We start from the raw sequence: 27,315 nt of genomic DNA, 5'->3' as shown, positions 1-27,315 counted from the left end.
AAAAATAGAGGCCTAGAGAAGGATGAAGTAATGGAGACCAGTCCACCTACTCTTATAGCAGCCAGAAGATTCTGAAGCTGGAATAGAGACAGAGAGAGAGAAAATGCTCTCTTTCAACAGCCAGAGTGCTATGCTGGATAGAAGGAATTTATCAATTTTTTTTATCAGAAATCTAAGTGGAGGCTGATAGGATGGAATTCCCAAACCAAGCCCATAGATCTCTCTCTGGTTGGAAATCCAGCACCTTCCTCTTTTCCAATAGCTAGAGAGTGGGAGGGAGACTTTTGGCATCTCACCACAGAGCTTGTCAATTAGTTTATAAGCATCTTTTCTATCAGTTTTTGGGTAGTATATTTAAGTCCTCTGGTTATTAGATGTCACAATTTGAAAACCCTTGCGTGTGGAGTGTACATATGGTGTGTCCGGCAGGCTGGGGCTGGGGTGGGGGGAGCGATGGAATATATTAACAAAGAAAATTATGATACTGAAAGAGACAGTAAAGAAGAGAGTGGAGGAAGGAGAGAACAAAATGTATGAAAATAGAGAGAAGGAAACAGTAAGCACACTGACGACAACTCAGGGAACTATACACCATAAAAGAAAAGTGGAATGAAGTCAGAAGGGGAAAGAAAGAAAGTTAAAAGAATAAGTATTAAATAGAAAGCTGATTTACACTGTTGCAATTAAATACAGCATACTACAAATAGGCCATGATTTTATTCCTTTAAATTAAAGATGGGGGTGGAGGGGAGATCGAGTTGTGGTCATGGCAGCACAGATTATTTTTAACTCTGGTTAGCTTATTTACTTCTCAGGGATGGAGGATTTGGGAACCTTTTTCAAGACTTGATCGTTGTCATATAAATACTTTGTACTATGTTAAGTATTTTTCCATTTCATGTGCTGTTGAAGAATGTTTGTGTGAGATACTCCTGATGGTGAGAGCTATATTTCGTACTGGAAAGGAAAGGTACCATATCATTCCACTGTTCCTGACCTGCTGATTAGTGAGGTAACAATTTGACTCCTGTTCTCGCTGCCCCTTTGAATTAGGTGTTGCCAGTCATTAAATATTGATCTGTTAGAAGAAGAAAAAGAAAAACTTCATGCATGATTAGCAAGCCAGAAAAGTATCAACAACGTATTGGAGATCTGCCATTCTTTCTCTCTCAAAGAAATGAATAGCATAGACACCCACTAAAAGTAAAGGAAGGATGCCTGTTTTCTTAGCACTATGTCATTCATATAGCACCTTTTCAAACTCCCCAAAGTCTTTACAAAATGCAGTGTTCAAATTGCCTGTTGTTGAAATTCGGCCACCACTGAGTGAAACACAAGAACTGTCTAACAGCTCACAGCAACAGAACTCAGCTGTTTAGGATAGAAAATGATTAAGAATACTATATCCAGTTTTAGCTCCAGGGGAAGTATGGTAAGTGAAAGTAATTGTCTAAACTGAAGGTTGGGCACAACACCAGGGTTCACACCCCTACTCTTATGTAAAATTCCCTGATCGTTGTCCATCCGTAGCCAAGACCTCAGGCAGCACCTTGCCTCCTAGTGCTATGCAAGAGTATTGAGTCAGTAGTGACTTGGAAAGAGGAGCTCCATATATTGAATTTCTACCATCACTTCCTTTGCCACTGAGATGTGGGAGCCTCCCATCGAGCAGGTAACTCAGCCTACCTTGTAAGATGGGACACAGGGTGTTGTAGTTTCTATTAATGAGCACCTGAGATCACTGTTCTAACATCTGTAGTTTCATATTTATCTTTGGGAAAAGGTCACATGGAAACTCATTTTAAGGTTGTACAGAAGACTGGGACCAGATTCTACTGAGATCCTGTCCCTTCCTGATGCTTATTGTAATATAATTACTTTGTACTATTTTAAGTATTTTCCCTTTCATGTGCTGTTGAAGAATGTTTGTGTGTGTGAGACTCTGGCTGCAAGTGGCCAACAGGGAATTCCCCTGGCACAGAACTCTCGCCTATTGGTGGAAAGCTGGCACAGCTTGAGGACACATTGTGGGAGGGGAGAACCACTAATCTCCACTGGCATGTGGTCTGTTCTAGTGGCAGAAGTTAGAGTAGTCCCTTAGCTGTTGTCTTATTGGGGCCAGCACAGATCTGCCCTCAAAGTCAGGGAGCTGAAGCCAACTTCCTGATGCCTTCTCTGCCCCAAGTCAATCTTGGGCCCATGAGAGAATAAGTTAAGCAGGTCTTTATGCTCTTGCTTTTTTGTATGTAAGATTGTTTAGTCCAAGAATAAAGATTTATGAAAACAAAGCTCTTCCTTAACACAGTGGAAATGCTGTAGCCTCTGAGACAGTCACAATGGATCCAACAAAATAACAGCTCAGCACAGATCCATTCTGTTGCTGGAATATACACTTCACAGCTTGGCATCTAGGTCATGCAGTGGTATATTTCATTTAAGTTACCACCATGTGTGCTGGCTCAGCTGCTAGATTTAAAGCAAAAAAGGAGAAGGGGAAGCAAGTGAAGCCTGCAGTCCCAATCCATAAACTAATTTGTACATTAATTTAGCAACCAGTGAAATTTATGTAGACAAACCTGTATAGCGGACATGCTCCAGGTAGCAAAGAAGCACTTTTCCATTCACTTTGTTGTGGCTTGCGGTGCCTCACTCAGAAAGGCTTGGGGATTTAAAAAAAAAAAAAAAAAGTGAAGAGCTACCATACAATTTTAAATACATTATATACTTTTTTTCATGATTAGGAGTTTGTAGCCCTCAGGCATTCACCTTTGTGACATACAGCATCCACCATAATGGGCCCAGATTGTAACTGAGAACTCTGGCTGCAGCATAGAATACTAAACAAAAATAACAGGCTCTGCTTTTTTCTGGGCAGTTGAGGAGATTGAGGGCATGAGGAAAGTGGAGTTTTGAGGTAATATGGGATATTTCTTTAGTCAGTTGTTCAAACTGAATGACTTGATTTTATCACTGGATTGTGCTTGTTAGGGTGTTGGAGAGAGTGGACAGCTGTGTGTGTAATATATTTGGTCTGATTTGATATTTTAACTGCTGTACAGGACACCTAGCACTGTCGGACAGGCACTGTTTAGTTCCTTTTGGAAAAGACAATACATTAAGACGTTATGTCCTTTAATGTAAGGGGTGCACTTATTCTCTGGGGTGGAGAATGCTGCAGTTGTCTTTCTATTCTCGAAAGCACTCTTGCTAGCCATGCCACAAAACATTTGTCTTAATGGAGATCTCATATCTAACCCTTTTCAGCTGTAAGAAAAATTGCTGTGTTAATGGCTATCAGGGTGAAGGTGGCTTTGCATACAGAAGTGGGGGGCCTTCAGGATAACATGGTGGGCAGCTGAAAACACTTCGATGATTTTCCATCAGCAGGAGGAAAAATCTACACAGATGAGAAACAATTGAAACACTTATGCAATTAATAATTATAGTTTACTTCTGTGTTTCCTTGATCTCATATACTTGCAGCACAGACCTTAAGTGTAGCCATTTCTGGATGCCCATGTTCATTTGTGTTAGCTTTGAAGGGAATTACGCTCCAGCTCAGAAGAGTATACTTATTTTTGTTACTCTATTCAGATCTTTTTTGTAGCTCCTCATAACTAAGTGTATTGAGCTATTAAACAAAACACCTGTGAGTTAGAAGTAGTCGGATGGTAGAGTAGTTTGGGCAGTAATTAGACTTTGTTTAAAAAGCCAGAGTTATTTGGAAGAGTCAGGCACAACCTATGATTGGGCTGCTGTCTAATTTGTTCTGTTTGAGGACATTTGAGGAAACAGGTTTACATGCAGTAAAGTTTTGTGCATTATGTGCTCACATACTCATTGCAAATGCCTCACAAAACCATTTTTTACTCCACTAGCTTGACAGGCTACACAAGAGGCTACAGTGTGGGTTGAGGCCAGGAAAGGTCAAATCCAGACTAAGGTCTGATCTTGATTAGCTCTGAATGACAGTAATTGTCAAAGACTAAGCATGTGACTGTGTTTCAGGAACAGCAACCGATTGACTCTGTGCAGTTGTCCTTTTAAAACTTTTCAGGAATAAAAAAAGGATGACGTAAAGGAGAAAGCTAGTGACACAGTATCTGCCAAGTTATTTGGGAGAAAAGAAACTTTTTCTGAGAAGCAGAAAGTGAAATATAAAATATTAGAAGGTTGGAAGTCTCATTAAAAGTTTTCATGGCAAAACTAGAAACATACTGTGAAAGGGCATGTAGTGACTTTGTAGGACAGAAACTGCAAGTTATAATAACTGTAGGATTCAGAATGTCAAGTGGGAAGACCAGATTGAGAAATATTAGTGATGTAAGGCATGTGGGTAAATACCAAACAGCTGTGGCCTATGTGCTCTAGCAAAGGGGTTTTCAAACAATGTACCCCCATGGGGGAGGGACATGACAGGGTTGTTGGGGGGGCACAAGGATCTGAGTGATTGGGAGTTTTTTCCTTGTTTCTTTGTGGGGAGGGGGGGCACTATGTACTGGTCTGATTTCCTGGGGTGCCCAGCCCCACCCCCTCATGCCTGGGTGCAGGACAGGTGTGTGGAGGTTGGTTTTGCGTCTCTACTCCCTTGCCCTCTCAGGCTCCATTGCCATTGCAGAGCACACCTGGCATTGTGCCACCATCCTGTTTCCAGACAGCTGCCCTGGGAGCCACACAGCCTCACTAAAGCTCACTCCCTTTCTCCCCTCCCTCTCTGTCTCTCGCATTTGCCCCTCCCTGCCGTGGCTGTGCTGGGAGTCAACATGGCACTAGCAAGGACCTTACATGTATGGGGGAGAGGGGTGTCACCACACACAGGTTGCCACTCCAGGTGGTTGGGATTCAGGCAGAGTGCATGGGCGTCCTCCCCAGCATGTGCTGGTTGCATAGGGTTTCCTCCTAACAGGCTACAGGCTCAGCACTGTCTGGGTCCCCCCCTTCCCTTGTGCCAAGGCAAGCACAGGCATGGGACACGGGTCTCCCAAAGGGGTGTGGTGAAAAGTTTGGGAACCTCTGTTCTAGCAGATTGTCATAGGGTTTACCTCTAGCACACCCCTATTGGGGTGGTATAGGCACTTCCTCAGTCCCCACCAGGTTCCTCCTACAGCAGAGGTTACTATAGAGTCAGCTGGAGATAGACAGCCCCTCTCCAGACTACAAGTGTCAGGAAGGCAGTTCATCCCCATCCCCCCCCTTCAGTGGGTTAATGACAGTCGAAGTGAAAAAGGCAAGGTTGAGCAGTCTTACAGGCCCCTACTCACCCTGCAAGGCCAACAGGCCAACCATCTCTGAAATAGGGTGAGGTTTCTAACCCTTTGTTAGTCTAAGGGCCCAGGCTGAGCCTGAGCTCTGAGGAAAAGAAAACTAGAATAATTATCCCTCTGTTTATCCAGAGGGTCCGGCAGCAGCTTTCTAGGCATGGTAGGCAGCAGTTCATGCTCTGTGGGTTCAGAGGGCCCTGTGAGCTAACGCTGCATCCCTCTGATGCCACCATTACTGTGCTGGCATCCTTTCTTTTAAAGGCACCGCTCTTGTCCAGGTGCAGCGGGTCACTCCAGGCATGTCTGTGTTGCAGCTGGGAGTGAGTCTCCCAGTCCTGGGAGACAGACTTGCACTAGTGGAGCTCAAACTAGTATGCTAAAAATAACAGTGTGGATGTTCCAGCTCAGCTGGATCTTGGGCTCTGAAGTGTAAGGGGTCGGGGGACATGAGAAACCAAGCTCCAGCCTGAGCTGGAATGTTCAAACAGCTATTTTTAGCATGCTAGTGCAAGCCCTGCTTACACACATCCATCTACCCAGGCTGGGAGGCTCACACCCAACTGTAGTATAGACATACCCATAGGTTGCACTAGGTTAGAGCTGATTGTGCCCAGAGGATCTCATCTCACCAAAGCCAGGAAGGGGTTAAAACCTGTCTCACCACACAGATTAAAATCTCCATTGCAGTGTGTGACAAGATGCTAAGGATACCCAGACCTGTAAGACACTGTGGTACCCTTCTCAGTGGGAACATTGCTGCAGCTGTGTGACAACTCCCTGATACATCAGCCTGACATCTGCCTTGCCAGGGCTGTCCCAGCCCAAACCTTGCCTAGCAGGTAAAAAACCATTAACTCCAGCCACTGGGCTCCGCAGGGTTCTCTGTGCAATGCATAGTCCCTATCACTGTACATTCACAGAAGATAGTAAGTTTACTGCTCCTTAAAAAAAAGACAGAAGCAGGAGCTTACTATCTTGACTGGCTTTAACAAACACTTCAGCTCCATCAAAACACTGGGTTGTTTTACTTTTTATTTAAACAATATTGTTAAATATATGTTTGTTTAACTAAGAGGTTTTAAGTGAGTTTAAGTATACAGGATAAAAATAGAAAAGGGTACAAACAAACAAAAGTAAAAAGCATGCTTTCTAATAGCTAGAATCTAATTGAACAAGCTATAGTCTTTGTTCAAGGTAGTTTTCCTTACCAATCTTCCTTTTCCAGCCCTGGCTGACTAACTTTTAGTCAGGATCCCCATGAAGTCCAAGATGTTAGTTTTCTGTGTCTCCTCACGTGAAGGATAACCTAGGGGTTCTCTCCTGCTGTCTTTATGGTCCTGTAAACCTTTGAAATGTATCCTTCTGCAATGTATCCCCCGATGAAGTTCCTTTTCCCTGCTGGGTGTGGAGGCCAGGCTGCCCTGGTGTAGACTTCATGCTGTCTTCTTCCTCACTGGTGATTTTTATCTCTTCCTACAACCCCAATACAGATGAATAGCTGCTTGAATTTGGTCACACCTGGTTTGAGGTGGTAGCCTTTTTCCTTTGTGTGGAGAAAACCTGTTTATTAACTCCCCCTGACATACCTAAAATACATGTTAGTTATAATTTCAGCACATCTGCATAATTGATAATGATCAAATGAGTTACTAGTTTTCCAATGGCACATTAAATGACACCTTTTAGATACAGATAATAATCGTAGTGAGTTGGGGTCCACTGAGTGGTCAGGCCAGCTGAAAGTCATTACTAAGATATTAGGGAGCCCCATATATTCTGGCATAAGGATGCTCTTAGGGTCACAAACTGCATTGACTTTCCCAGTCTATATAGCAGCAAAGGAATCCTTTTAAAGCACTGTGTTTGTCTCACACACACACACTCCAGGTTGTGGAAAAAGCCTCACTATCCTAGATTTTTTAGTTCACAGAGTTTGTATGGAAACACATTAAACTGAATTCACAGAAAAAACAAACAATTTGGACATGTAACATTTTGTTTTTATGAATGTCCGCAACAAATTTAAATTCAGCTTTTCAAGGTGCATTTTCCAATTTTGAATTGTCTTTTGTCACCTGGTATTTCTGTAGGAGCCCACAGAGGCTAAATCTATTCCACAGTAGCTAAGCCTATTCTATGCGTCGAGGAGGATCAAGAGCAGCCACTTTGACTCGTTTCTCAGACCTGTGTGGAAGAACTGGAGGAGATATGTCCCCAAAGACTCCTGAGGGGCCTGCCATCCACCCAAGAAGGCCAGATGAATGTAGCAAACCAAACCAGATGTCTTCTTCCTTCTCTCCCTCTCACCAGATGATAAAAGTCCACTGAGAGCAGATAACGTCCAACGGGGGGACAACAAAGAGAGAAAAGTCAGAGAGCTGTTGTTTCACTTCAGCTTGGAGTTGTACAAGTAGCACCTATTTGTGCTTAAACATGATTAGTGGTGAAAGATATCCACAGCCCTAAAATGGAAGAGTGAAATGTCAGAAGTGTGAAATCACACAAAACAAAATGGAGAAATTTTGTGGAAAAATTTTCATGTAACGAGGTCCTTGTTTTCACACTGCTCTAATATAAACACAACCACACGTGCACATGCGCGTGCGTGCACACACACGCACTACTTCTCCTCCTCAGTTAGGGTGGTTGTTTTTTTTTTTTTTCTTTCAGACAATCCACTGGATATTTGGTATTTTGGCTTTTCACAAAATTAAGTCTAACTGTTCAGAGCTTTGCCCATACACTTTGGAACCCACTAATTAAAAAAGCAGTGCCCCCAAAGGGCCTTTATCCAGGTGTGGCTCTCAGCAAACTATGTTGCAAACAAAATTCTCTGGAAAGTGCAAAGTAGATCACCTGCATGTTTTTCAAAGAAGCCATTTATAGCAAATACAGCTGCATGCAAATTGTTTTTATTTTTGTTACGTAAGTAGGGTGCAGCACTTCTCCTGAGATGTTCCCAATATAGCCTGGATGCTTGAGTGTTCTTGTATTATAGTCTCCACTATATTATGCAATACTCTGGTTTTGCTGGTAAAGCAGAATGTGTTCGAAAAAGAACATGCTAAGAGAACATTCAAAATTTATGTCTTTCATTTGAGTGAATTGTGTTGGACTCTGAATTCTAGCATTGAAACTTTTTTTTTATATAATTTGTGGACAAAAAATCATCATGCTGTATATCAGTTTTCCTTACAGTCAGATTTTAATTTTATATTGTGTGTTTGTATATACAGTTATAAAATCCTAAAGATAACTAAGCAGGTAACAAGCCAGGCAAACCACCAACTCTAGGGTTTGTCCTTAAATATTTTATCAATTTAAAAAGGGTTAGGGTAACAAACCCTTTTCTTGTATCTGCTGTTCTATTAATAGATCAAGTCACAATAAAACATTCAGCACTGAGATTTGAAATCTTGTTCCTGAATTGCTGACCTCACAGTCTCTTTCTTTCACACATTTTTCCAGAGCATCTTTACCAAAACATTTTTTCTGGAAAACGATTGATGTTTCACTTTTCCAAGTTTTGAGTAATCTGTGCTAAAATCTAGTGCCAAAGGTGCCGGTTTAGTCCACTCAAAGTTTTGTTTTCACTGGAAAGTTCAGATATTTTAAGCCAAAAGGAATTACACTGATCAGCTAGTTTGACTGACTGCAGAAAAGAGGCCATAGAATTTCACCTAATAATTCCTGCAGTGGAGGGAATTATTTTTCCCTGCTACGTAAATGAACAATTTCAAGCCCAGTAACTTGTGATTGAACTAGAGCAGATCTTTTTAGAAAGCAATCTCATCTTCATTTAAAAACTTCAAGTGATGGAGAATCTTACACATCCCTTAGGAATCTGTGTTTACTTTCACTGTTAAAAATATGCATCTGATTTCTAATTTGAATTTTTCTATCTTCAGCTTCCAGCCATGGGATTTGTTAGGACATTATTTGCTAGATTAAAGGGCCTCCTAAAATCAGATCGCTTCTTCCTGTGTAGGCACCTTTAGACCTTGATAAAGTCACCTCATGGCCTTTTCCAAGAAAAGTCCTCTCTCTCCCCCTATCCAAGGGGGATTTATTCATCTGAACCAGACCAGAAGACAAATGGAAATCTCAATGTGGAGAATCTTTGCTGCATTGACTGCACCAGTGTAAACCTCGGTCTCAGCAACTTCTTTTTACCAGAGTGTGATTACCTGGGCAAACTAGTTAAGAGGTTCCTCAAAGGGTCAGCATGTAAAGTCAGGTCTATGGCAAATCTCTTTGGCTTCCTCCTTCATGATCGTTTCAATACGGTTACATTCTCACCAAGAGATTTATCATGTAATTCTGTCTCATGTAGATGTCTTTGGCTGAGAATTTAGAAAATGATGCACACGTAGAGCAGCTATTGTCATTTTAATTTCTCAGGAGACAAATTATTTGAAGAATCCTTGAAAAGCAGTTGCACAGTCCAATGAAAGAAGAGAGCTGTGGGTAGTCAATGCCTCTGATGATTGTTCCATTTGTTAGATATTTAAATGCCTAGCTTTTGGTATCCACCTTTGGAAATGTTGGCCTGGATGCTGAAGAATGGACCATTAAGGACAATTTTATGTCTATCTTTTGTTTTATTAAATTTAAGCTTTATCAGCCTTCTTAGAAACCCTATGACTAACTCCCCACTGTATTTTGAGAACATGCAGTTCTTTTTTAATCTTGCGGATGTGTCTCTGAAGCAATAATAAAGTTCCTTTTTATTGTTATCAAATGTAGAAATATTGATGTAGTAAATGCTGACTTCCTGTATGCCAGGCTGTTTGAGTAACCAGCTGTTGTCACTGCCACTGTGTCTTGTGTGGGGGAGGGAAGGAAGAAGTACTGTTTCCACATTAATGGAGATCAAATTGGTGCTGGTTTTTAGGTAATCTGGGCAAAATTCTCTACTGTAATCTTAGTACCTATAGGAAGAGCGTAGTTGAAGTGGACCATGCAGCTGAGATTTTTAACCTGGCAGTAGGAATTTATCCCTTAAGTCAGACTCCTCCCTCCCCCACCACTCTCAAACATAATTGCCACCAAAACTAATGTCCAAATGTCTGTCGAAGGTTCCAGAAACACTCAGTGTTGTGTTGCTTACTATGCAACAATCATGGCAGAGTAACCATGCAGAAGTCACTGTAGAAGTAAAGAAAATGAACGGATCCTTCTTTGGCAAGATGGCCCCATCCTCTGGCAGTGCTGATTGCTTCTTGGGAAGAGCCAAGCATTCTCAGCTCCTACTTACCCTGCATTTACCCCCTTAGAAAGGAAAGTAAAAACTCCCATTAACGTCCATGACAGCAGGATTGGGCGCACTGACTTCAATTCTTTTTAAAGGTACTCTGCATTCTTTGGGAGGCGTTTTTCACTATAGTGGATGGAGACCCAGGTTGGCATGTTCTAGTCTTTAAGAGGCACCGGATTACTTTATTGATTAAAAACAAGTTTTTGCTATCGGTTTTAACCATCTCTAAAGCACTCTTCACTGTTGTTTAAGTACTATTGAAATTATTGCAGTCAGTACAGCAAAGGAACACAGAGCTAGATTTTATTTAGTCTCTTACATGATCAGCCAAAGTGTTAGCTGAATTCTTATTGCAGGCCTTACCTTTTATGGAGATGTGGTAGCCAATCTTGCCACTCCCCCACCATACAGACTGCATTTTTAAAAAACAAATATCTGCCTCAAGATTGGAACATGGACCCTGCGGCAGAGTTTGAGTTTAGCTCACAGATTTAAAGTAAATTTGAAAAGGGGTTCATAAGTTTTGCAACATAGTAAATGCATGTGCACGCCAGATTTTAAAAAAGCTTTAAATATTTTAACACAAAATAGTATGACAACCAAATGAAGACAAACAAAGTTTACTGGTAAAAACAAGTGCCACAAGGACTCCTCGTTGTTTTTACTGATACAGACTAACTCGGTTACCACTCTGAAAAGTTTACTGGATTCATCTAGTTGCGAGCTAGTACATAGCAGCCAAGTTTAGTTGCTTAAACTCTAATTTCAGAATTATTAGTATTATTTCTAAAGCATCCACGGCTGTTGTGCTAAGTACCATATAAACATAACACAACGAGACAGTCCCTTCCTTTTACCATCTAAAGCAGACTAGAGACAAGAGACTACAGTACATAAACAGGGGAGAAAAAGGTAACAATGAGCTGATTCAGATCAGCATAAGTGGTCACACAACACTGGCAGTGAAATCCTGGTCCCATGGAAATCAATGGCACACCTCCCATTGACTTCAGTGGAGCAGAGGTTTTACTCCAAATGCCTATTGTAGGCATTTTCTAGGTATCATGGCAGAAATGCATTGTAAAGAGGGATTTGAAGGAAGGCAATGTGGTGATTTTGTGGATTTTTACAGGGAGCTCATCCTTATGAGCAGCACAGGAAAATTCCCACAAACATTTCTGCACAATTTTGGCAAATGGAAAATGAAGGCTGATATCATAGGCAGAGTGGATGTGGGAGTTGATGCCTGAATACCATGTAAGAGGTAAGGGTGGGGATAGGCCACAGAAGGGTCTTAAAAGTTAAGAAAGATCTTTTGTGTGTGATACATAACAGAAGGGGGACTGAGTCGAGGTATGCAAAGAAGGGGTGATGCAGTAGAAGCAACGAACCAGGAATGCAAATCATTGTGGCAGAGTTTTGAATGGGTATAAGTGGGGCAAAATGGCTTTTTTTTTTTTTTTTTAAAGTGCAGAGAGGAGGAGGTTGCAGTGGTTGAAATGCAACATGATGATGAAGGCTTGGATGGAAACTTAAGTTGGGTGGGTGGAGAGGCTGATCTTAGCGACAAGGAGTATGAAGCAGCAGCAAGGTTGAGACTGTCTCACTGTACAGAGAAAGGAAGGAGAGTCAGAACAACACCCAGATTATGAGCTTGAGTGACAGGGAAGAAGGTGGTGATGTCTATGGGGACTGAAAAAAGGGGGCGGGGGATGGAGCACGCAGGACGGAATAAGCAGCTCAGTTTTGACCATTGAGCCAGCAGTGACCATTTACAGTAGTAATGTCAGAATATAATATCAGCTCAGACTATCTTAAATGAGTGGAACAAATGCCTGGCACCTTGCATTTCCCCTTCCCATTCCCCCCAACCATCTGTGCACATGGGGTGGGCTATAAGAAGAGTTGCTTGGGGAGACGAGATGAGATGTATGCTTGGGGAAGGCGGAGGTCCCTGCCTACCTTCTGAGTGCTGGATTGATCACCAGGCTGGGAAACTTTTGTTTGTTCCTCTTTTTGCTTATGTTACCTTTCTTGGTGTTAGAGTAGCAGCCATGCTGCTGAATGCATCTCACTGCTTGTTGCTGGGTCTTGTTTCTGCTCAGTCACCCTACTGGTTTACAGTAACATTGATTTCTCAACTATGGGGGCTTTAAAAAGCAGTTACTTTTTAGGTGTTATTCACCTTAAATACTGGTGGGTCAGTCCAGTTGCAGTAGGTAACGCTGAGCTACCAGATTCCCTTCAACTTGAAATAGACTTTGGCATCATGTAAGTCTTGCACTTCGTATTGTATTTTTATTGTAACGTGTCTTGGATGCAATTATTTAAAAAATAAAAATAATACTTTTGTTAATTGCAACCTTTGTGGAAAAGCCTAAATAAATACTGATTGATGTAAACAGGTCAAATACTATTCCTGATAAATACATACATATGGCTAAATTTTTGTTAAAAAAGGAGGTTGTAAGAATAAAAAAAGTCAAAGAAAAACTACCTAGTGGGCATCGACACTGTAGTCAGGGCTTAAGCCACTGATAGATTTCACCTCTAAACATAAATAGCTCTTATTAATAACAGTAGCTTACAACTGTCACCAACTAGTGAGAGAGTGAAGCTAGTACTTCCCACCAGGTACTAAAGGAAGGCAATACAGGAGAAGTAACTCAGATAAGTTAACTCTTGTATCTACACTCTCAAATCACAAACATGTTGGAATAGCCAAACAGAATGCATTGTATTTACGTAGCATTTTTTATCCAAAGACTCCAAAATGTTTTTTTTCCTTCCTAGAATTAGGGCCAATTCATACCCTATATGGGGGGGGGGGAGAACTGTGGAGGGGGACCATAAACTGGTAGTATTTCCTATTTATTATACTGCAGAAATGAGTGGGGAAATTAGCCTTCCCTCCCATGTATAGAATGGTCAAGAATATGGCCTCAAAAGGCTATCACAGATATAGAAGGACATGAGCATTCTCCGGGAACTTGAGGCGTGTACACTGTCTGTGTTTATACTGTTGCCTGGGAAGGTGGGGCGGGGGAACGACAGAAAGGCAGAGGATGGGTTCTCCCTCTAACTCCTGTCTTAACTCTCCATGACAGCACAGGTCTCTGTGACTGGCTTGACACACAGCTGAGGGAATGTTTTTTACACCGAGGGGCACCATTCAAGGTGATGACAGTGTTATTTACATGGCTTTTTCCATACTGGTAGAAGAGGGCAGTTTAGTGGTGAGTGGTAACCACTATCCCCCACCTATGTATCCCCTAAAACTGCAAAATCTCAGACCTGTGGAGTTTCAGTGAAAAGACTTGATGCTGCTATTTCCCTGCCCTCCACACCTTTGTTTTCAAGGAATTAATGTGAACCATTTAGTTCAGATTTGCAACTTTCTCATGAAATAGGTAAGTATTATCACCCTCATTTTATCGATGGAGAACTTGAGATACAAGGATGCTAAATGACTAGCTGAAGGTTACACAGCAGGTTTGGTGGCAGGGCCAAGGCTGATCTAACCACCAGAAGGCACTTCCATGTGTGCAATACTAACATTTTTCAAGGCACAGCAATAGTTTAACAACTCGAATCACAAGGCTAAGTTAAAACAAGAACTAAGTGATCAGACCAGTCACCATCCCCTCTTCCATGATAACCATCAACTGATTCCTCCAGCTGCAAAGGGAAAGAATAAGATATAGCAATAAGTCAAGGAGGCTGAAGGTGACACTATCCTGCCTTTTCCAATAACCCATCTTCTTCAAAACAAAAACAGAAGCAAAGTACATGCTTGCCTCTTTAGTGTGACCAAAAATCCTAGCTTTATTTCAGAAATTTTCCACTTGCACTTCTAGTTATTAGAAATTCTAAGCAGGGTTTGGGGAAATGAAGCAAAGACACTTTGGCTCCATAAAAAACGCCTCCCCATCTTTCTCTTATCTATTTTCTGATTTTAAAAGGCTGCTAATTTACACTAGTTAGCCAATGAACACAAATGGCAAATATTTCTGCATAGCAAGAAAATGTCTAGTCAGTCTGCATGTGGAACTCCCACGTACCTTAGTGAAAGTTCCATCACAGAGCAGTAGCAGAATTCAGCGCCAAATATGTGCAAACGCAGCACAAAATAAATGTGCTGATCCTAAAACTCATCCATTAAATCCATAAGAAACCCAGCTACTTCATTATTTGTATTACTGTAGCATCTAGGAGGCACCAAACTGAGAATATAAACTCTTTTGGAGCAAGAAATCTAAACAGACAGAGGAAGAAGAAACAGAGGCATAAAAGTGAAGTGAACTGCCCAAGGTCACACAAGATGAGTAGCAGAGCTAGGAATAGAACCCAACCCTTCTGACTCCAGAAGTTCAGTGCCCTTTCTACGCTTCTCCCCTGTTCATAGTGAACTTTCTACGTATACATATAATTAATGATGTACCTTGTCCTGCCAAACAAAAATTCCATCTCTTCAAAAGTCAGACCAAATCTGAACGTATACAAACATATAGCAGAGAGCAAGAGAGCTAAAATTAGATAGGGTATTTGTCTACCAAATTCTCTCTCTCATACACCAGTTGGAAAGTACTTCTGAAAATTACAGGCATGAAACCAATGCTGTAATTTGTTCAAAGATTGTGATAGGGATGACATGCAAGAAAATCCCCTTTTTGATTAGTTTCAAAGGCCATTCTGTATATATTGTACTGTTAAGTCTGCATCTAATATCGGCCTTTTCTAATGAGATTGAGATTTGGAGCTACTGCAGCTGATGGTTCATTTCAGATCCTGACCATTGCTGAAGTAGTGGCACTTTAGAATGGAAAAGAAAATTTTTGTAATACTTGCTGAAATGAATTAGAGACTGTGGCCCTGATCCTACAATGAGCACTGTATGGACACCTGTGCAGAGATCACTGCGTGATCAGGGCCTAACAGAGAAACATTCTAAATGTACTTTTTTTTTTTTTTTTTTTTTTTACTGTGGGTTTGTCTACATAGCAGAGTTACCAGTTATTCCAATATAGTTATAAGTTTTAACCCCTTGAGAACATTATTATAGTGTAAAATTGGCTTTTTTGGTTTAGCTTTAACTCTTTCTCTTGTGACAAACTAAACTGGAAGAAGCCACTCATACTAGAGTTAATACTGATTAATCATCATGACTGATATTACCAAAGGAGAATCAAAAAATACTTGGTTTAAGAACATTTGCCTTGTAAAATGTATATGTCTAGGTTTTTGTCTTTGATTCCTTTTCTTTCTCCATTATTTCCTGGTCCCTGCTAAGGTTGAAGTGATCCACCAACTTTGCTACCAAAAAGGGGGCCTCTTAGTCATGTATGTACACAATAGAAGTCAGCCACAATAGCAGTAATCTTGGTACCACATATCACCTTCCTCCTCTAACTTTTCAAAATAATGCTATGAATTACTTTTGCAAACATATTTCAGTTTACGGAATGTTCACAAGCTATTTTCCCCCAACTCACTCTTGGCTTATGTAATTGGTCAGCTAAGAAACATGGCACTGTTTCTGCTCTCGGACTGGATGACTCCCATACCCTCAAAGAGCTTTGAAGATGGCCCCATGGCCACTTTAGCCTCACGTAGGGCGGCACAGACTTCCCTCAGATTTTTTTCTGAGGGCCAAACTGGGCCAAACTGTCAAGGAGATGGCAGGGTTGCCATGTTCTGTTCAGATGAGATGAGATGATGGGTTGCCATGTTCTGTTCAGATGAGATGAGATGATGGGTTGCCATGTTCTGTTGAGATGAGATGAGATGATGAGAGAATCTTGGGTTTGGTAATCTTTTCAGTGAAATAGGATGGGGCCCCTCGCATTGGGAGGAACTTGGACCTGATGTTGGATGAAGGCAGTCTGGGTAGGTTAAATATTATTAGCTCTACATCTAATGAAAAAGTGTGGAAAAAAATGTTTTGTTTCATTCAGAATATACCATTTAAAAAATTTTTTTTAAATGTTTCATTTCTGTGTGTGTGTGTGTGTTTTGGGAACTTATTGTAAAATTCCCCAACCTCCTTCCTGATAGGAAGCTAGCAGCCTACATACCACTAGGAGTCCCACATTGGTTCTGTCTATGGAACTGCACATCAGATGACTGAATTTGACTGAGTTCATTTTCAAGGTCGGGGCTCTTCTGTATCTGAGGCAAACATGACTAGTCCACTTCTCTCCGCTCTCTCTCTGTGCTTGTGATCTACCAAGTAGCCTGCAGGAGTGAACTGTGTCAATACAGTACTGTTGGAGTCATCTAACAGTGTCACAAGTCAGGCACCTCAGCTGAGATCAGCTTATGAAAGATGTTGCTTTCTCTCAGGACTGCTGTTTCACTGATCTGTGGGAGTGAGAGTCTCAGATGACTGACCATCAGAGAAAAAGGCACACGCGAGGTAAAAGGAGCAGGCAGAAAGTGCCCATTATTTGATCCCTGCAGGGGAATGGATCTCTTTGTACTGTATCTTCCAATGCCTATCAGGTGAGGAAATGCTGGGCATTTGGAGTACTTGCATCCAGATTTTGTTGTTCCACTGTACTGCTGGATTCTGAGAACAGAACAGTTTTTTCGTAACCATCTTGGCTACGGATATTAGTCTGAAAGTTGACACATTCAGTGCAACAGGATTTTGGATTGGGAGAATGTGAGATAGGCCTACAACCAATCCGTACAGGGCTGGCAATTGCCAGGAGGTTAGGGAAATGGGCTAGGCCAAGTGATAAATCTCTACAGGTTCGGATGGATGCCTGAAGGACCTTATAGAGCTCAATATTCAAGTGTTAGTTCTAAGCCTGGCTTTTAGAAAGGGACAGTTTAGGAAAATAGCAGCAGCAAAAAGCAGTCATCTCCTTCCCTCCCTCCGACTTCCTGAGAGAGGGAAGGGCAGAGATGTCTGTCACAGTTCCAGGCAACTGTATCTGTATTCCCTCTGTGGTCCTTAGAGGGCACTTCCTTTAGGTTCCAAGCTCCTCAGCCATAACCTTTCTTGGGTGGAGATGTGAGTCTCTCTCCCTCATGACCAGGGTTTTCCCAGGAGGTACAGTTCCCTGCTTACACTGAAATATCTGCAACAACTCAGACTGCCTAAACAGCATCTGCTCTCTGTTTTCTCATCAAAGGCTATGAATAGCTGTAATTGCCAGCAGTCACAAGTTACCACCTTAGAAGCAAGCACATTTATTCTTAAGGTAAAAGCATGACAGAGAAAATGTATTAAAAACAATAAAAGTTCCTAGGTGCATGCTAAAAGCTTCCAACGGTCTTATGGGGCCTAAGCAGGCCAAAGTCCTTCCAATCTTTCTCAGGGAGGATTGGGGCCTCCTTTTGACAGATAGTCCTGTCCATTTGCTGGATCAGAAAGAAGGCCCTGAGTCGTTTTAAACCATGCTATTTATCTGAGTTGAGTCCTTGTCTTTGTCTGTTGGTCTCTGGAAAATCCAGTTTGAACTCGTGTATGTGAGCCTCTCCAGATGGTGGTCCTTCTCCAGAGGTGTTACAGTCAGAGAGAATTTGCCTGATCACTCCCCTCACTGTTCTTAGTTCCTGGAGGAGCTGTGGTCACCTTCCCCATGGGATTACATATAATCCCTGGTTTACATTGATACATACATTTAACACAGTAAGATCTCCCAACAGGGTTGCAGGAATTTGCCATATCTGTTACAATGGCCACTGAAGCTGTTTGACCCAGCCTTTAAACGCTTGATGCTGGAGAAAGCAGCAACCCAGAGAAATTCCTCCCATGGAGTTGGGGGCAGAGATCCCTTTTGATAAATCTGACCATTGCCTTTGCCCGTGTGCTGTTGTAAAGTGTAATGCTACCCACACTTCAGAACAACTGTGATAGGTACACTTAATACAAAATAGGAAATAAATCCATAAAATAAATATTGCAAGTGTGGTCTGCATGGAAATACTATGATGGAAAAACAAGTGAAAGTGGCTGATGTGTTTTTGTTTGATTGATTGGTTTTTCTGTTGTCATCAGCAGTGACACAAGTTTGTGCCTACCGACACGCAAGCCCCACCTAGGTTGGCCAGAGGACTAATGCAATTGCTTTGAGACCTTAATAGCCCAACGTATTTCTTCTGAAATGAAAACAAGGTACTTGAAGTTATTGCAGTGAAAAAGCTGGTTTTATATTACAAGCAATTCAAACAAAATACTCTACTGTTGGCAGTTTATAAATAAATATAGGGAAAAAAATCACCATATCACACTTGTGATGGGATTATATCCTGCATTTTAAACTTTATCTTGTGATCAGGATGAAGCATTGAGTGGTAACTGCTGCTCTTGTTATGGCTGTCTTCAGCATTTCCTCCAGACAGGCTCCTGTGGAGGGGCAACATTTACAGCTAGTGCTTTGGCAATAAGGAATCACATGCCTTGATGGGCAGTGCTGCAGGAACTCATGATTGCGGGCAGGGGGAGGGGAAGGAGGAGAGGAGCAGCTGCCTGGGATAAGGTCTGGACACAGACAAGACTGAGATACTAGCAGTGATGATAGATGCAGGGCTTTTTTTATTTTTAATAGTAACTGCAGTTGTTTGCCCTTTGTACTGACATTTAAAAAAAAACCCAACATTTATCCAGTATACTTGGAGTAGGATTCTTAAAAACAAATGTGTGATTCTGAGTTTTGGCATCTCTCATTTGGGGTGTAAAGTTGCACACTCAGACATGGAGAACGTTGTATTTGGATAACCTTTGCACAAAGCCTGAATGAAGATCTTCAATGTTCATTAGTTATGACAGAGTGAACATGCTGAAATTCTTCCTCTAAACTGTCATTAGCAAAGTGGAGGAGGGTGTGTTAACGCAGAAGCTTCAGTTTAGTTTTCACTTAAAATGCAAGATACATTTTTCTTCTTACTTCATCATCAGAACAGATCTCCAGTGCCCTAATTCCAAGTCTAGTTGAATGCTTACCTCAGGAGAGACAAATGAGAGGATGAGGTCTCGGCTGCAATAGCCTGTATCATTTCAGCAGAGCATTAGCCCAGTGAGAGAGTTCACTTTGCCTTGGCTTAATTATGAGTCTTCTCTGAAATGTTAATCTTATTTTAATCAGAAGATACGTGTTTACGGCCAGGTCTCCAGCTAGTGTAAGTCCATGCAGCTCCACTGAAGTCAGTAAACCTACATTGATTTACACCAGGACCTGGCCCATAATTTCATTCTGTTATTATTAATGTTGGTACCATGCTTTGAAAAGGTAAGCCACAGTGTAAGGACTAAGTATTCTTCCTCATTCATAATGCTGCACTAGCAGCTACAATTGACAGATAAAGATTATGGGTTTTGTAGTTTAGGGGTAGGTTTGCCAATTGTGACAAACAAAACAAGCATATCCTATCTTTGTCACATTAAGATATTGGAGAGCAGTGTTTTCCTATGACTAGATGCATTAGAAGCCCTGGTTAGTTGAAAACTGGAAGATCGCTGTTCTCATAAGTAGCTCAGGGGGAAGGTATTGGTTTTCTGAAGTATTTGTTTTTAAATCACAACAGTGGCACAAGATCAGTGTTGGTTGTTTATTTACCAGCCTTAGGCTGTTTGTGAAATGGTCAAATTAATTTATCTACAAAATGTTGTGAAATAAAGGTTCAGGCGTGTCTGCACCTAAAATGCTACAGCAGCACAGCTGCACCACAGTAGCCCCTCCGTGTCAACACTATGGCTGCTGGCGGGAGGGGTTCTCTCACTGGTGTAGGTAAGCCACCTTAGAGTTCATAGAATATCAGGGTTGGAAGGGACCTCAGGAGGTCATCTAGTCTAACTCCCTGCTCAAAGCAGGACCACTCCCCCATTTTTGGCCCAGAACCCTAAATGGCCACCTCAAGGATTGAACTCACAACCCTGGGTTTAGCAGGCCAATGCTCAAACCACTGAGCTATCCCTCCTAAGAGGCATAATTAGGTTGATGGACAAATTCTTCCATCAACCTAGCACTGCCTACATGGGAACTTAGATGAGCTTAACATCACCATCACTCGGAGTGTGGATTTTTCATGCCCCTGACCATGAAGTTAAACTAACCTAAATTTCTAACGTAGACCAGGCCTTAGTGTTTATGTCCAGATTTAGTAAGTGTACATGGCACATCTTAAGGCTCCCAATATTCAGAGTGGTCATATTGTTTTCAAACCAACGCAACATTAAAGTGCCACTGTCCCCTTGGATGTTGTGACCGATAAAGCAGCTTTTAGGAACTGTGCCACTTAGAGCTCTTATCAGTATAGCAAAATAAATAATCCAGGTGCAGATGGAGCTTTCTGGAGCACACTCTTCGAGAGTGCTGTTTCTAAAATTACCTAGGTAAATATTCTTAAACAGAATACTGCTATCTGCCATTCTTTTCTATAGCATGGATAGGTAATCACAGTTTCTCACATAAGTTTGTAGATAAATTGATGTTTTTTTAAAAAAACCTATTTCTGAGGAGCATTTGTATTGGGACTACATAGTCCGTATATACAGATCTACAGAATAGATTGCTGATAGGGACGGATCCTATCCCCATCTCATGCAGCAGTTTTGTTAGTACAGGACCCCTCCTCAGCCACAGGGGTATTTTTCCTTATAAGAAGTGATCTACCATTTAGTCTTTGCTAAAACCTGAATAACTGGTGTCTTCAATAGGGTGGGAGGAACACATCAATAATTAGGGTCTTGAAGCTGCCCTCACTTACATAGCAGCTGTCACTCTGTTATTATGCTGTGTTACAGAGGTACACTAATCCTGCTTTTAAGAAGAAGTGGATGTAATTGCTGGCTGCAGTCCTTTAGGTGGTGTTCGTTTTTAAATTGTAATGTGTGTAGAATTAAGACATTTGGCTATTTCTCTGATGCCTGATATCACAGTCCCCTCCGTGTGAACATCCAGCAAGTTATACGACATTAAGGTAGTTGAATGGTTTCGATATTGAGGGCATGAAAGTGGAGTGGGGTGGCGGGGGTGGAAAGTGAAAATGGCTCATTTGGTATTATATCCAAGTCTATGACTAAAATAGCGACAACTATGGTGAGACATCAGCTGCAAGGAAACTTGCAGTCCTTCCAGTTTCTCTGTAAGAAGTTTCAGAGAGTGGTGGTTATATCCAGATAACTTTCATTGACGTACAACAGGGGTGAGCAAACTTTTTGGCCTGAGGGCCACATTGGGTTTCCAAAATTGTATGGAGGGCTGGTTTGGGGAGGCTGTGCCTCCCCAAACAGCCAGCCATGACCTGGCCTCCACCCCTGCCTCCTATCCAACCCCCCCCCCCACTTCTCGCCCCTGATGGCCCCCACGGGACTCCTGCCCCATCCAACCCCCTCTGTTCCCTGTCCTCTGACGGCACCATGGGACCCTTGCCCCATCCACCCCTCCCTGACCGCCCCTGGAACCCCCTCCCCTGACTGCCCCCGACGCCCCATCCAACCCCCCCTCTCCTTCCTGACTACCCCCACCCCGAGGCCCCATTCAACCCCCCTGTTTTGCTCCCGCTTACTGCCCCGACCCCTGTCCACACCCCTGCCCCTGACCTCTTACTGTGCTGCATCGAGCACTGGTGGCTGGCGGCGCTAAGCTGCACCTCCCAGAGCACCAGGACAGGCAGCCGTGCCACCCAGCTGGAGCCAGCCACGCCACCACGCAGCACAGAGCACTGGGTCAGGCTGCAGCTCTGCAGCCCTGCCACCCAGAGCATTGCACTGGTGGCACAGTGAGCTTAGGCTATGGGAGAGGGGGAACAGCAGGGGAGGGGCTGGGGGCTAGCCTCCCAGGCCAGGAGCTCAAGGGCCGGGTAGGAGAGTCCTGGGGGCCGGATGTGGCCGGCTGGCCAGTTTGCTCACCTCTGATTTACAGTAGTTTTCTCTCAAGCTATCTGCACCCTTAAGTGAAGATTACAAAGTCGCCGTGTTATGACTCAAGTTTTGTTATGTGACTGGATATTTTAGGTGTTCGTTAATAAATCCAAAGCAAACATGGGGTTAGACCAGTAGGGCTATAAGAAAGTGCCCATTTTACCCAGGAATTACCTTTTAACCTGGAATTGCAGTCAACTGTCACCTGATAAACAATAGATGTAGTAACCTGCCTATAGGGGCACAAGAAACTGACCAGAAGATATTTCCCACTTTCAGGATTTTTTCCCTTTGGACTCTTGCAACTTACGCACTTTCTTCTCTAAAGAATTATAGATTTCAGTTTTCCTTAGAACAAAATATAATAAGATTTCATGGGGAACTAAATGGTTCGGTAAACTTATACTGGAATATGGTGCTTTCCACTGTAGTTTTGCTAATTCAATCCAGGTCATCAGTAAACAAAGGCTATCATCATCAGATGGTTCTGTCAGTAATTATGTTAGATGAGACAGGTAATATCAGTTCAGTTCCCAGTGGGCACTTGTTCACATTACATACCTGATAACTTAATTAGCATGCTTATTGGGCATTTCAGCAGCATCCAAGAATTTAATGGGTATGAAGAAGACACCTCATGAGCAGGGCTGTCAAGCAGCCATGTTTCACAAGCACTAAATCCACATAATTTTTCTAATTACATGAAAATTGGAAAATGTCATTTTGGAGAAGGACTCCATGTTGAGGAAAGGCTTGAACAAGATTGTGTGAATCAGATTCTATTTCTAGTTGATTTAGTCACCACTCTGAATCAATATTTTTCATTTAGGGTTAGGAGTTAATTGGAGATGAGATTGTAGCATTATTGTATGTGTGACAAAGTAAAAAAAATCACTGAGAAATATTTTACCCCAAAATCTCAAAGAACCCCAGATAAATTGACATGTATGAATAACAGATGGCAATGTCCAAATGGTCTGAGAAGTATAATTAACCAAGAGAAATTCAGCAGACTACTAAAATGCTCTTATTGAGGAAAACAAATGATTGCAAAACACGGTTTTCCCCTTAAATGCAAACTAAGATTTCACAAATTATGGATTGGGGGAATTTCTGAAAGCCAAAAAGTCAACCACTTAAACATAGGAGCCAAAGATTGCAAGTGTAAACAAGGAGAAAGGGCATGTTCATGAGGCCTAATTAAAAACTAGAAGGTGGCTGCCCTGTAGTTATCAAACTTGTGGAGTGAGGAAAGAATACTTTTGACAATAGAGAAGAAGTAGGGTGTACACTACCTGAGGGAAAAAGTTATTACAATTATCCCTCAAAACAAGGCAAAAAGGCATGCTTTCCTCCTGACTAAATAGGGGCCAAGGCAAGGATTCAGTGTCTAGGTAAATTCAATATTCTATTAAACTTCTAGAAAAATGCCATGACCAAAAAATAGTCCTTTCAGGGTGCCAGAATCAGCTGGATCATCTGTACTGTCAGTTTTCACCAGAGGTTTCAGAGATGTGAATACAAGTCAAACAATATTATGCAGCTGCGAAGAATGCTAGTATTTGGGGTGTATTAACAGGAATGTTGTATGTAAGACACGGGAGGGAAATGTCCCACTGTACTAATCACTGGTAAGGCCTCAGCTGGAGTACGGTGCCACACTTTAGGAAAGATGTGGACAAATTGGAAGAAGTCTAGAGGACAGCAACAAAAAGAAGATAAAAGGCTTAGAAAACCTGACCTGTGAGGAACGGTTGAAACAAACAGACAAACCTGGGCATGGTTAGTCTTGTGAAAAGAAGACTGAAGGGAGATCTGATAACTGTCTTCAAATATGTTAAGGGCTATTACAAACTGGAGTGTGTTCAATTGTTCTCCATGTCCACTGAAGGTAGGACCAGAAGCAATCCGTTTAGTATGCAGCAGGGGAGATTTGATAGATAGTAGAAAAACTTGCTAACTAGAAAGGGTAGTTAAGCTCTGGAACAGGCTTCAAAGGGATCTTGCAAAATACTCATTATTTGGAGGTTTTGCAAATGAGGTAGGACAAAACACCTGCCGGGGATGGTCTAGGTGTACTTGGCCTTGCCTCAGCAGAGGGGGCTGCACTTGATGACTTCTTGAGGTCCCTTCCAGTGCTACACTGCTATGATACTATATTCTCAAAGAGTAGGTCTGTTAGAGCAAGGACTGTGTTCTCTCCTTTCTCTCTGGCTCAGATCAAAGACTTGGGAGTTTATAAAGTCAAAACAGATAGAATTGGAAACTGAAGTTATTTGACCTTATGTAGGGACTGCATTGTTGTTCTCCAACCATGTTGGATTACTGCTGAATTTGTTTTAGAAACTTAAAACCTGAACATTAGTTGAACAAGGGATTATCATCCCTGTTTGTTTGAAACATTATTTGCTGATTTAATCTTTCTAGGCCCTGTCCTGACTCGAACAGGCTTTCTAGCTCCAAGTCTTCATAATTTTCACATTTCAGAGCTCTGGAAGCTTTGGAAGTGGCTTCTGTTTAGAAGAGACCGTGGTTCAGAAAAGCTTCTGCAAACAGCTGCGGATTGTCCTATTAGCAGCACAGAACCTTACACCCCACTTAATTGCCATGTGGGATCATCAGAATGACAATGGGGACAGTCCTGGGGTACACTCAGGGAGTCTCCAGAACATCTTAACATGAGGATGGGTTTGTGCCTGGCTGGTTTACATTGTTATCCAGAGACGTTCCTGAGGATCTGCATAGCCTCAAAGCAGGCTAACCCTGGCTGAGTTTCTTAAAGGGAGCGGTCATCTAAAGGGATGGAGAGAGGACATATATCCCTCTTGCCCACAAAAACCTCTACTTTCTGGGGTAAATGAAGAATAGGATGGGGCTTGATGGATGAGCTTTACTCCTTTCAGAACCCACAGGATCAAAAACCCCCATCCTCCAGTAGTAGGTTGTTCTTTACTTCGCACCAGTGCCAGGTCATAGCTCTAGGGAAGCAGGATCTCTAGATGGGGAGGGATGGAGAGGACTAGGTATGGCATAAGGAGTTGCAGGAGGCAGGGAAGTTATTTACATTAGTTTTTCCAGCCATCCTCCAGCCTTGGAGTTGCAGAGATTGAGCCATTTTCTCTTTATTTATTTTGCCCTTTTGCAACATGCTGACCTTCCCCTCCCCCCATACCTTTATAGGTTGGCCTGCCAAAGAGCCAGCATCTGCAGCCAAGTTCTAGTGTTTCCATTCTCTCTAAATCCATGGATAATTCTGCAGGGTTAATGAGGCTTTGTGATACACAGAATGGTGCAAACAGATGTGTTTTCTGAGACTTAAATGGATCTATAAGAAGATATTGGTTTAAGAGAATAACTAAAGAAATTTCATAACGATCATATCCTAAGACCTAATGGAACTTGATGGTCTTTGAACAATTTGGCCTGAGTCCCTTCCTCACATTGATAAAAGGAGAATGAATCTCAAGTAATAACCCAGATTTCTTTAATACATGGACATACAGAGAATAATGTTGGGGTTAGTATGCATCTCTTTTTAGGGGCGGGAGATCAGCAAATTGTTTCTCAAATTTATAGTGCATTAAAAATAAAATTTACATTCAGCATGCAACTGTCCCTGTGAAGCTCAGGAAGCTTGTGTTTAATGTGATCCTGTTAAGGTCACTAACGTTTTGCTTTCGATTAGTAGAAAGGTAGCTTTTGTAAACATGGTTAGTGTGTGATAGATTTCATAACCTTATATTAACCAAAATTGTTTTTGATTTCAGTTCATGTTTTTAAAAGCTTGTAGAATGTAAACGTAAGTGAACTATTTAAACAGTGTGAACCAGAGAGCATTTTCTGTGACATTTCATGCTGTTTTTTTCACCTTCAAATGAGAGGAGGACTTGAAAGGGAAATGTTCTAAAGCCAGAGTTGCCAGTTGCATCTCTCTTCAGCTGATCTTCATAATGGTCCCTTCTGGGGGTTAATTTGCTTTTCTCGTAAGCATCTGATACTGGCCACTGTGGGAGGCAGGATGCTAGGCTAATGAGACCACTGGTCTGAATTCTTATAACAGATGTTAGGCGACACTCAGTATTGGGGATACCTCTCAGGTAGCACAAAGGAACCAGGATCTGGCCATAGTTAGCCAGATTGAGAATTCCCACGGCTGGGAGGGAGTTCTCCACTAGTATAAAGCCAGCAGAACCAGCTCCTGCACCAAATACCCCTCCCCAAAGTAAAAGGTATATTGAGGGTGGATGGGACATGTCAGAAGTGGGAAAGAGGCAAGGCAGTCCTCAGCGAATCCCATAGAAATCCTTTGCCAGTGGCATAAGTTAGAGCAGTCCCTAGACTGCTCTACATCATTGCATGTGTAGGGCTGACACAGATGGCATAATGAGATCTGACAGCTTCTCAGTCCTATACTAAGCAGACTTCTGGGCAGAAGTCAAAAGAACACTATCAGGTTGAAATTCATACTAAAAATCCCCACTGTCACAATCACATTTCCTTACATTTCATTCTAATAATAATAGAATATTTTTTAAAAAAAAATTGACTGCCATTTTGTTATCTTTTGGCACTTCACGCAGCTTAGATCAGGGGTGGCCAACCTGAGCCTGAGAAGGAGCCAGAATTTACCAATGTACATTGCCAAAGCGCCACAGTAATACATCAGCGGCCCCCCATCAGCTCTGCTCCCAGCACCTCCCGGCCACTGGCAGCCCCACCGATCAGTGCCTCCCCCTCCCTCCCCACACCCCCCCGATCAGCTGTTTCCTTGCCTGCAGGAGGCTGTGGGGGGAAGGAGTGACGGCACAGCAGGGGAGGGGGAGGGGATGGGAAGGGGTAGAGTGGGGGGCAGGGCCTGTGGCAGAGCCAGGGGTTGAGCAGTGAGCACCCCCTGGCACATTGGAAAGTTGGTACCTGTCGCTCCA

General features: G+C 42.3%; 1 protein-coding gene across 2 annotated transcripts in view; it reads left to right on the top strand.

Moving 5' to 3' along the window:
• MARCHF3 (membrane associated ring-CH-type finger 3) overlaps positions 1–27,315 on the top strand; it is a 95,734-nt gene that overhangs the window by 26,763 nt on the left and 41,656 nt on the right. The window contains exon 2 of one of the 2 annotated variants that reach the window (XM_073344855.1): positions 913–1,012. The exons of the other annotated variant lie outside the window; for it this stretch is intronic. The gene's annotated coding sequence lies outside the window, so the exon portion shown is untranslated. The remainder of the gene's footprint in view (positions 1–912; positions 1,013–27,315) is intronic. 2 annotated transcript variants of the gene reach the window in all.

The sequence above is a fragment of the Lepidochelys kempii genome, chromosome 5, assembly GCF_965140265.1.
Source record: "Lepidochelys kempii isolate rLepKem1 chromosome 5, rLepKem1.hap2, whole genome shotgun sequence".
In the NCBI taxonomy this organism is placed as follows: Eukaryota; Metazoa; Chordata; order Testudines; family Cheloniidae; genus Lepidochelys; species Lepidochelys kempii.
Note: the sequence above shows the minus strand (reverse complement) of the source record. Positions and strands in the feature narration are given on the sequence as shown.